General features: G+C 52.9%; 1 pseudogene across 1 annotated transcript; it reads left to right on the top strand.

Annotated features, from left to right (window-relative positions):
- The first annotated feature begins 3874 nt into the window (after nt 1-3874).
- LOC309854251 (thyroid receptor-interacting protein 11 pseudogene) lies at nt 3875-8486 on the top strand (annotated as a pseudogene). Its single transcript has 2 exons — nt 3875-3980; nt 4435-8486. The product of its transcript is annotated as a thyroid receptor-interacting protein 11 pseudogene (transcript).
- The last annotated feature ends 1638 nt before the right edge of the window (nt 8487-10124 follow it).

Genomic DNA, 10124 nt, shown 5'->3' with positions numbered 1-10124 from the left:
ACTCAAATACACGGAGGCTAAAGAAGAATTTTAAACTTCAGGGAAACCAACGAAAATGAAAGCATAACTGTGCAAAATTCTGGGGATGCAACAAAGAGAGGGAAGTATCTAGTAATACAAGCCTTTCTCAAGAAACAAGATAGATCTCAGATACACAACCAAACCTGACACCTAAAGAAACTGGAGAAAGAACAGCCAATGAAGCCTACACTCAAGAGTAGAGCAGAAATCAATATAATAAAACCCAAAGGACAGGAGAACAGATCAATGACTAGGAGCTCGCTCCTTGAAAGAATTAGGAAGATCGATAATCCCCTGGACAGATTGATCAAAACAAAAAGGAGCAAGGACCCAAATAAACAAAATCATGAATGAAAGAGGAGACGTCACAACCGCACCAAAGAAATACAAACAACCGTAAGGACGTATTACGAGCATCTATATGCCAACAAATTGGGCAATCCGGAAGAAACAGATGCATCCCTGAGATAGATACACGACCAAAACTGAACCAGGAAGAAATAGAAAACCTCAACAGACCCATAACCAGCCAAGAAACTGAAGCAGTAATCAAAAATCTCCCAACAAACCAAAGTCCAGGGCCAGAAGTCTTCCCAGGGGAAATTCTACCAACGAGCTACACGAGAATTAATACCCAATCTTCCGAAGCTGTTTCAAACACCAGAAATGGAAGGAGCCCTTCCAAACTCTTTCTATGAGGCCAGCATTACCTTGATCCCCAAACCAGACAGAGACCTCACCAAAAAGGAGAATTACAGAGCAATGTCCCTGATGAACGTGGATGCAAAAATTCTCCCGAAAATACTAGCTAATAGGATCCAACGGTACATGAAGACGATTCTTCACCACGACCAGTGGAATTTAATTCCTGGGATGCAAGGGTGGTTCGATGTCTGCAAATCAATCAATAGGGATAGACTACATAGACGAAGGAAAGGACAAGAACCATATGATCCTCTCAACAGAGGCAGAAAAAGCATAGGACAAACTACGGCATCCTTTCTTGATCAAAATTTCACAGTGTAGGGAGAGGTCCATTCCCATATGGGAATGGACCTCAATATCAAAAAAGCCATCTATGAAACGCCCACAGTGAATACCATTCTCAATGGGGAAAAAGAGAGCCTTTCCCTTTTCCCCTAAGGTCAGGAACACATCAGGGATGTTCAGTATCACCACTGCTGTTCAACATAGCACTACAAGTCCTAGCCTCAGCAATCAGACAACAGACAACAGAAAGAATAAAAGGCAGGGGTGCCGGCAAGGCTCAGTTGGCTACGTGTCTGCCTTCAACTCAGGGTCCTGGGATCGAGTCCTGATGATGCTCTCTGCTCAGCAGGGAACCTGCTTCTCCCTCTCCCTCCGTCTGATGCTCTGCCTACTTGTGATTTCTCTATCAAATAAACAAATAAAATCTTTAAAAAAGTAAGAAAGAAAGAAAGAAAGAAAGAAAGAAAGAAAGAAAGGGCAAAGAGGACATGATACTCTATGTGGAAAACCCAAAAAAGACTCCACCCCAGAATTGCTAGAACTCATACAGGAATTCAGCAAAGTAGCAGGATATAAAATCAATGCCCAGAAATCAGTTGCATTTCTATACACTCACAAGGAGACAGAAAAAAGAGAAACTAAGGAGTCGATCCCATTTGCAACTGCACCCAAAACCATAAGATACCTAGGAATAAACCTAACCAAAGAGGTAAAGGATCTGTACTCCAAAAACGGCAGAACACTTATAGGAAAGAAACTGAGGAAGACACGAAGAAATGCAGAAATGTTCCACGCTCATGGACTGAAAGAACACATATTGTTAAAATGTCTATGCTACCTAGAGCAGTCTACATAGTCAACCCAATCCCTATCAAAATACCAGCAACTTTTTTTTTTTTTCACAGAGATAGAACAAATAATCCCCAAACTTGTCTGGAACCAGAAAAGACCCCAGACAGCCAAAGGAGTGTTGAAAAAGAACACCAAAGCTGGTGGCATCCCAATCCCAATCTTAAGCTCTACTGCAAAGCTGTAATCATTCAGAGAGTACTGGCACAAAAACAGACAAATGGATCAATGAAACAGAATAGAGAATCTGGAAATACACCCTCAACTCTATGGTCAACTAACCTTTGACCAAGCAGGAGAGAATATCCAATGGAAAAAAGACAGTCTCTTCAACAAATGGTACTGGGAATATTGGACAGCGGCACGCAGAAGAATGAAACTACACTATTGCCTTACACCATACACAAAAATGGACTCAAAGTGGACGAAAGACCTACACCTGAGACAGGAATCCATCAAAATTGTAGAGAACACAGGCAGCAAGTTCCGTGACCTCAGCTGCAGCAACGTCTTGTCAGACACGTCTCCAAAGCCAAGGGTTAACTAAAGGCAAAAAAATGAACTACCGGGACTTCATCCAGATAGAAAGATTTTTGCACAGCATAGGGAACAGTCGACAAAACCAAGAGACAACTGGCAGGATGGAAGAAGGTACTTGCAAAAGACGCGTCAGATAAAGGGACAGTATCCACAATCTAGAGAGAGCTTCCCAAACTCAACACCCAAAGAATCATCTGATCAAGAAATAGGCAGAAGACATGGACAGACGTTTCTGCAAAGACGACATTCAAATGGCCAACAGACACATGAAAAAATGCTCCGGATCACTGGGCGTCAGGGAAACACAAAGCCAAACCACAAAGAGAGACCATTGCACAATGGTCAGAAAGGCTAATATGTATGCATGCACCAATCTATAGGACACCAGCATAAATATATACAAGATTTCTATTCTATGTTAAGTTCCCTAGATAGGGGAAGGCAGGGGAAGGCTCAGGGGCAGTGCCCCAGGGCGATGAGGGGCGGGGCCAGGGCCCCAAGGGCGGCAAGGACTCGCGCAGGGTGGGGGTGGGGGTCTCCGAGGGCCGACTCACCAAAGGGCTGCTCTGGGACTCCGGCACCGGTCCGGACCCGGGCTCCAGTGTGTGCCGTGGCCCAGTCCCGGGCCAGGACCCCCTGTGCCTGCTGTGTGGTGGCGGCAGGGGACGGGAGCACGCCGCCACCGAGAGAGCCGCCAGCCCAGAACCTCCTGTTGGGAGCCCAGGCCCCAGCCGGCGCAGTCGCAGCGGCGGGAGGGAACGGGCGCGTTCCCCGGCCAGGCTCTGGTTGGCCAGCTGCGGCTTCACCATGGCGACGGCAGGGGGCAGCGGGGCTCCGGCGGGGCAGCTGCAGAAGCGATTCCTAAACCGGTGCACTAGCGCCAGGCCCGGCTGACTCAGGCCTCTGCCGCCCCACACCTGGGCCACTCTGTGCAGAGCGGAGGACCCGCCCACCGGGCACCGGGCACCTCCACCGTCCGGCGCAACCCCACGCCTGGTCTAGGCGCACAGCCTCGGGAGGCCACAGAGGCACGGCGCAGGCGGCGGCCCGGCCCGGGAACCGCCAAACCAAGGTGCGGGCGGAGCTGTTCCTGCAGGGCTGACGGGGCAAGGAGGGGCAGGACCCTCTGGAGTCTCTGGAGGCTGGCAATACCCAAAGGCTCCGTGAGGCCCGTCGTCTGCGCTGGTGTAGACATCCCTGAAATGCACCACGGGTCCCCTCTCCTCGCTGGACGGATGCGTCTGACTGCACTTTCCACCTCAATGAAAGAGATGCTACTGCGTGGAAAGCTCATGCCGCCGCACTTTGTGTACTGCGACCCCACTTAGGGGGACGTCCAGGGCCAGGTGCATTTTCTGGCGGCAGGCACCTGGGTGCAGTCAGGCAGGAGCATGCACGAGGGGCCGCCCCAGGACAGCCAGCCAAGCAGGGGAAGGAGGGCAAGGGCCCAAGCCTGGTGTGGGGAGCTGCCGCGATGAGGGGCCCCAGGGTCTTGGCTGTTCGGAACTACCTGACCGGCCGCGGCTGCGGAGGCGGCTTGCGGGAGCGCGGGAGCGCGGGTGCGCGGGAGCGCGCGCGAGGTGGGGGGGGGGGCGCGGGAGCGCGCGCGAGGTGCTGCTTGGAAACAATGGCGGTTGGCTTTTGATTCTTAGCCTGGCGCACGCAGGGGTTCTGTGACACTTGGCGGGGTAGTCCGGCTGGACTGGACGCTTTCTCACCGCGGACCAGGGCAGTTGTATGACCGCCAGATGTTCTCCTGGGCTGGTGGGCTGGGCTGTGGCCTAGGCCATACCCTAGGGGCCGTGGACAGCAGCCACACCTCTTTGACCAGGGACATCTCTGATATTCACAGACATGTGCTGGGGAAAGGGACCTTCCCTGGGGACGCCATGGATGTGGCTGATGTCATCTCATCCCAGACACAGATCAATAGACGCCTCCCTGAGACAGAAACGCTGGAGGCTGAAGTGACTCACTGGAAGATGTTGTGCCCGTGTTCCACCCAGGGACCAAATACCATCGACCCAGAAACAGTGTGGAAACTGAAGAGCCACATCAGGGACCTACAGCAGAAGCAGATGCGGGAAATGGACAAACATCAGCTGGAAGTGGCCGTGTTGCAAAACACCCACCGGCAGAAGCTGGCCGACCTCACTGACCGGCACCGCAAACAACTGATGGACTACCAGCGACAGGTGCAAGACCTGCAAAACCGAGATGCTGCCGGGAACGTGAACCGTGACCTTCTGGAGGAGAGGGAAATGGATCTCAGAAGGCTGAAGCAGCAGCTTACACAAATGCAGCGGCTCAACGACAGTCTGAACAACCTTGCTTCCGACCTCCGAGCAGAAAAGGAGAAGTTGGTTCGTCAGCTCCAAGACGCAACCCATCAGCTGGAGGAATCCGTTCTGCGCAACAACGAGGATTCCCTAAAGAACAACATCGCCGTGAGGGCTTTAAAGATAGAGAAAGGACGGTTAGTGGCCAAACTGTGTCGGGCCGAAAAGAAGCTTTTCCAACACAAGACGGAACAAAGCCTCAGAGAATGGTCACCCGCAGACAATGGCCATTCCGTTAAACTCGGTCAGGAGAAAGACCTGGAGATACTACACCTCCAAGAGAGGATCGAGCAGATGGACGCCGAGCACCAGGAAACGAAGGAACTGCTGTCCTTTGCTTTGGAGGAGCAGAACCAACTGACAGAATGCCTCAGGGAGCAAGAGGAGTACATCAAGGAACTCCGCGAGAGGCCAGAGCTTCAGGAGGAACTCGGCCAGTCGACCGAAACCTTCAGAAGCCATGACGTCTTACCCGCATCCGTGGAGGACAAAGACGTGCGTCTCCCATCCACGACCGACCAACACCCTCCTGTGGACCAAGACCCGGAGCGCCTCACACAACAGAGTCGCGCTGTCCCTCTGGTTGACCCGAAAGTCCTAGAGGAGATTGAAGAACTCGAGTGTGAGGTCTTTCAGCTCAACAGGTTAAAAGATGATCTCGAGGAGGAGATACAAGAACAACAGAAGATCATTCACAACCAGCAGCAGGGGAAGAGAGCACTGCTTCAGTCCTTACAGGAGCAGAAGGAGAAGGTGGACCGTCTTCAACACCGGCAGGAGGAGATGAACACCGAACGCGCTCAGCTCCTCGCAGCCAAAGACGAGATGATTCGGAATCTGCAAGTCACGCTGGAAGAGCTGAGAGCCCAGGTGCCCGACAAAAGCCCGCACATTCCGAGAGAACCCTGTGAGGACGAGGAGGTGCGAGCAAGCCAGCCTCTCCCCAGAGAGAACGCAAGTGAAGAGCGTGATCCATCTCAAGCTGAAATTCAAAGGTTAGTCCAAGGGATCCAAGAACAGGACCCGGAGACGAAGCTTCTCACTGAAGAGAACGTCCGGCTGACCGCGCAAGTGGATCGGCTCTCCAGAGAGGAGATCGGGAAACTCACTCGGATCATCCAGCAAAAGGATGTGGAGATTCAGGGTCTTTCCAGCAGAATCTCGGAGGCTTCTCACAGCCAGAACAGGCACGTGGAACAGCTTCAGCAGCAGTTGCAAGAGTGTGCTTTGAAAAGCCAACAGATCTTGGCCATCCTGAACGAGAAGATGAGGGAGAAGAGCCATCTGGAAAGGGACTATCACGAAATGACCCATCGACTTGCTGCCAAGGAAGCGGACCTCCAGAGGGCGCAAGAGGAAAACCAAAAACTGTCCACCAGAGTGGAAAGCAGCGGCCAGGAGGTGTGTACAGAAAGGATTCGGGACTTGTCACACGTGATTCGAGAAAAAGACCTGGAGGTGGCTGCGTTGAGTCAGCTATGCCAGACCTTCCTGAGGATCCTGCAAACACCCAGCCCTGGTCATGGGGTTCGAGGAGGTCGAATCCATCAGTTCCAGCAGCTTCTCCAGGAACGGGACACGTTAACACAGCGAGTGAAGATCCTGGAGGAGTGGAAAGAGCAGGTGCTGACCACCGTCCAAAATCTGAAGCGGGAGTCCCCCCAGCTTCAGACACATCTGCGACAACTGCAGGCGTGGGCGTGCCCCAACAGCGAGAACGTTCTGAAACCGCAGGCAGCCTCTCTGGACCAGATCCCAACTTACCAGGGACATGAAATAAACTTCCACGAGCTAGAGAAGGAACTGGCCCAACTGCAGCTCCGCATCGGGGAGCTCTGCAATGCCAAGGACCTCCTTTTAGGGAACCTTGGTGTGATTTTCCTCCAGACCTCCAGCGACTCCCGGAAGGCCGTGAAATCTGACCCCGTGAGTGAGGCCTCTCAGGTGATCGGAGAGGAGGTAGAAGAGCTCCGAAAACCAGGGCGAGGAAAAGAGACAAGGATCCGAACCCTCCGGGAAGATCAGCAGAGATGGATTGCTTCGGGGGCTGCCACGGGGGAAGGAGAAGGCAAAGCACGGGAACACAGCGATGCCGATTCCCACACGGAACGGCCGACGGAGAAACCGGCCCTTCTGCGAAACTGCCTTCGGGCTCAGGAGCTCCGAACCCAAGCGAAAAGTGAGGAGCTGCTTTCCTTACAGGAGAAGCTCTGTGGCCAGCTGAGTGAGAACGAGCTGCTGAGGCAGGCGGTCACCAATCTGAAGGAGAGGGTGGCAGACTTCGAAATGGACGTGTGTCGCCTGAGAGAGGAAAACGCCAAGATCGTGGAACGATCTAGAGAACAGGACATGGAGAATCGGGCGTTGCAAGAGACCAATCGGCTGCTGTCAGTGACGCAGAGAGAGGAGGCATCCCAGCATGCTGCGATGAGAGAGAAGGCCCTGGCCTTGGAGCAACTGCTGCGAGAGAAAGAGGAGGGCGAGACCGGGGAACTGAACCGGCTCGCCGCCGCCGTTCGGTCCACGCAGGAAAAGGCAGCTGCGTGTCAGCGGGAGAGAGATGACGTCGTGTTGGCACTGACACAGAAAGAAACGGAAGCCCGCGCCCTCCAGAAGGAGGTTCACCAGCTACGAGAGAGAGAGCTGCGCCTCACCCAGGAGCTGGAGAGAGGGCGGCAGCTCGCTGCAGAAGCCCAAGATTCTCGTCGCCGGGAAGCTTTGGCCTCGGAGGACCGAGTGGCTCAGCTGAGAGAGGAAGTGACGGTCTTGCAGGGAAAACTCGTTTGGTCTTCCGCTGCCATGCAAAAGGCCAGCCACGGAGCCAGGCTGCAGGTAGCGTCGCTGCGGGAGCAGCTGCACGTGGTCACCCAGCAGAAGGAGGAAGCTGTGCTCCGGCTTGCCGCCTCCCAGGAAGAGGGAAGGCGCTGTGATCAGACCCTAGCGAGCCTGAAGCTGGAACTGGCCGAATGGATGGAAAAGGCAGACGCCCTAGAAGGAAACCTGAAGTCCTTACAGGGACGTTTGCATCAAACCAATGCCGACTTGGAGGAGAAGGAGGACCGACTCCAAGAGTTCAAGAAACAGAACGAGGTCCAGCAGGAAATCCTGGAGGACACACAGAGGAGACTGATGACCTTAGTCAGTCAGTCCGAAGGAATGGCGGACAAAGCCCTCCTAAGGAGACTCTTCGTGGGAGCTTTCCAGGCAGCGGATGCGGAACGGCAGGAAGCGTTGAGCTTGATGGCAAGCACGCTGGGGATCCGAGAAGACCAGCTGCGGCAGCTGCGCAGCCGGGAGCCCGCGGGTGTGCCCAGCGGGGGGACTGGGGGGCCTGGATCCAGAAGCGCCCCCAACACCCCTGCGAAACCAAATCACCAAGCTGTGGCCCAGCGTTCCTTTTCAGACCTTTTTGTCCAGTTTCTAGAAGCGGAATCTCATTCAGCTTTTCCACCGCCAAAACCCTCTGCTCGTGTCGTGAAGCCCCCAGATTCAGGAGGAAGGGGAAAGCCGCCTAAGAAACAAGGCCCATCACGACGGAACGCTACCCTGGCATCCACACCCGGAAAAAAGGACGTCAAGCCCCGCACCACAGCTGTGTCTCTTATTAATCCACCTGGACCGCAAATGGATGGATCGGAGCACCTTCTTCTAAATGCTGTCACTGACGCTTTACCCGTGTACACGCCGCATATACTATCACCTGCCCAGAAGGTTGGAAAGGCGGCCAAAGACCTCTCAAAGAAATAGACGATTGTGAGCCAGAGTGACACCACGCTTTGAACATCCCAAGTCACTCTGCGTGTCTACCTTATCTCCTAATGTTCTTTTTCAAAATGCCAAATGTTTCACGGTTTTGCTTTCAGCTGAAGAAACATCTTTCTTTTATGACTTAACAAAAAAGGGGTCTCTCAATGACTGCAGAAGTATTCGCCAAAGTGAAAACACCGGTGACTTCCTTTTTATGTTTTAAGATCTTATTGATCTTTTCGACAGAAATTGAGGGCACACGTACAGGGGGAGCACCAGAGGGAGAGACAGAAGCAGGCTCTCCCCGGAGCAGGGATCCTGACCTGTGACCTGATCCTAGGACCCCCGGATCATGACATGAGCCAAAGACAGTTAACAGACTGAGCCACCCAGATGCCACAGCAGTGGTGACGTTCGTAGGACAGTCGACACTGATGGCCTTGGAAGCTGTGGTCTGTAATGCTGGAAGGTTTACACAAGGGCCAAGCGTCTACGGATACCTTATGCAGAGAACACATCAACTTGTTTCAGTGTTCCAAATGTATCAGATACACGACCACACAATCCTTGTATGGGAAACCAGGTGACTAGCACAAAAGTACACGATGAAGAGGACGTTTAAAAAAAAAAAAAAAAAAAAAAAGTTTGCTTTTCCCAGGTAAGTCTCATTTCTCTTAATTTTTTATCTTCTAATTTTTAAAAATCATTTCCTTTTCTGTTGTCTGCAAAAGCACGCTATGGCTAACCTGATTTCTCTCGGGCCTTATGTAGGTTGGCCTGCTTAGGAGTATACTACTTATTCTCTGCCTTGCTTCCCACCCCCAACCCCGCCAAATCACTCTGCCTTAGAGACCATTTTTGAAATGGGAATGAATTCCATCTTATTCTTAAATGGAAAACCCAGCGGCTTACGGTTCTGCCCTAAGTTCTAGAAGTAGCTCCTCTTGATCATCCTTTAAGCGGTTTGTAACTGGAAGGTCCATGGTCGACTCCCTTGTTCATTTCTTCAGAAGCCCCTTCAAATCTTCATTTGCTGGATCATGGCGCAGGCTGTCAGGGAACTGGAGCTTACTTGGGAAGAAACTGTGCCTGGTCCCCGTGCTAAGGAGGGCTTGTTGGCCAGGGGATCCGATCTGGGGGAGCAGAGTGGGAAGGGAACTTGGGGTGAGGCCATCCGAGGCCCTCCAAAGTTACCGGATGCCAAGACAACACTTCCTATTGAACCTTCACCTCAGGCTTTCCATCAGAACGGACTCTGATATATGGACATCCATTTCCTGCTGAGACTCTTAAGGCGTAGGACAGGTGCTTCTCTAGGATGTGAAGCTGTCATGTGACCAGGAGGGAGACGTGGTCATCAAATCCAAAATGTAGTAACTTCCATTGATGTTCACGCAGTTGATCCCAAGGGAATCGCTGGGTGGCCAAGGGGTAGAAGGAAGAGCGGACGTCCTCCGGCACCATGGAATCTGGCAATGCACTGTGGACAGAAGCCCCCACCTCCACCTGCAGGTAGGATATGCAGACTTGGGCTTCAGCCTGGAGCGGGAAGGCCTTGGGAACTATATTCAGCTGGTGGTGGTGGTGGGGGGGGGGGGGTCCCATGACCCAGAGAAGAATGGACAGCTGGAGAGGAAG

This window comes from Mustela nivalis (assembly GCF_964662115.1).
Source record: "Mustela nivalis genome assembly, chromosome: 19".
NCBI classification, from domain to species: Eukaryota; Metazoa; Chordata; class Mammalia; order Carnivora; family Mustelidae; genus Mustela; species Mustela nivalis.
The sequence above is the reverse complement of the archived record's forward strand: the minus strand, read 5'-3'. Positions and strand labels throughout refer to the sequence as shown.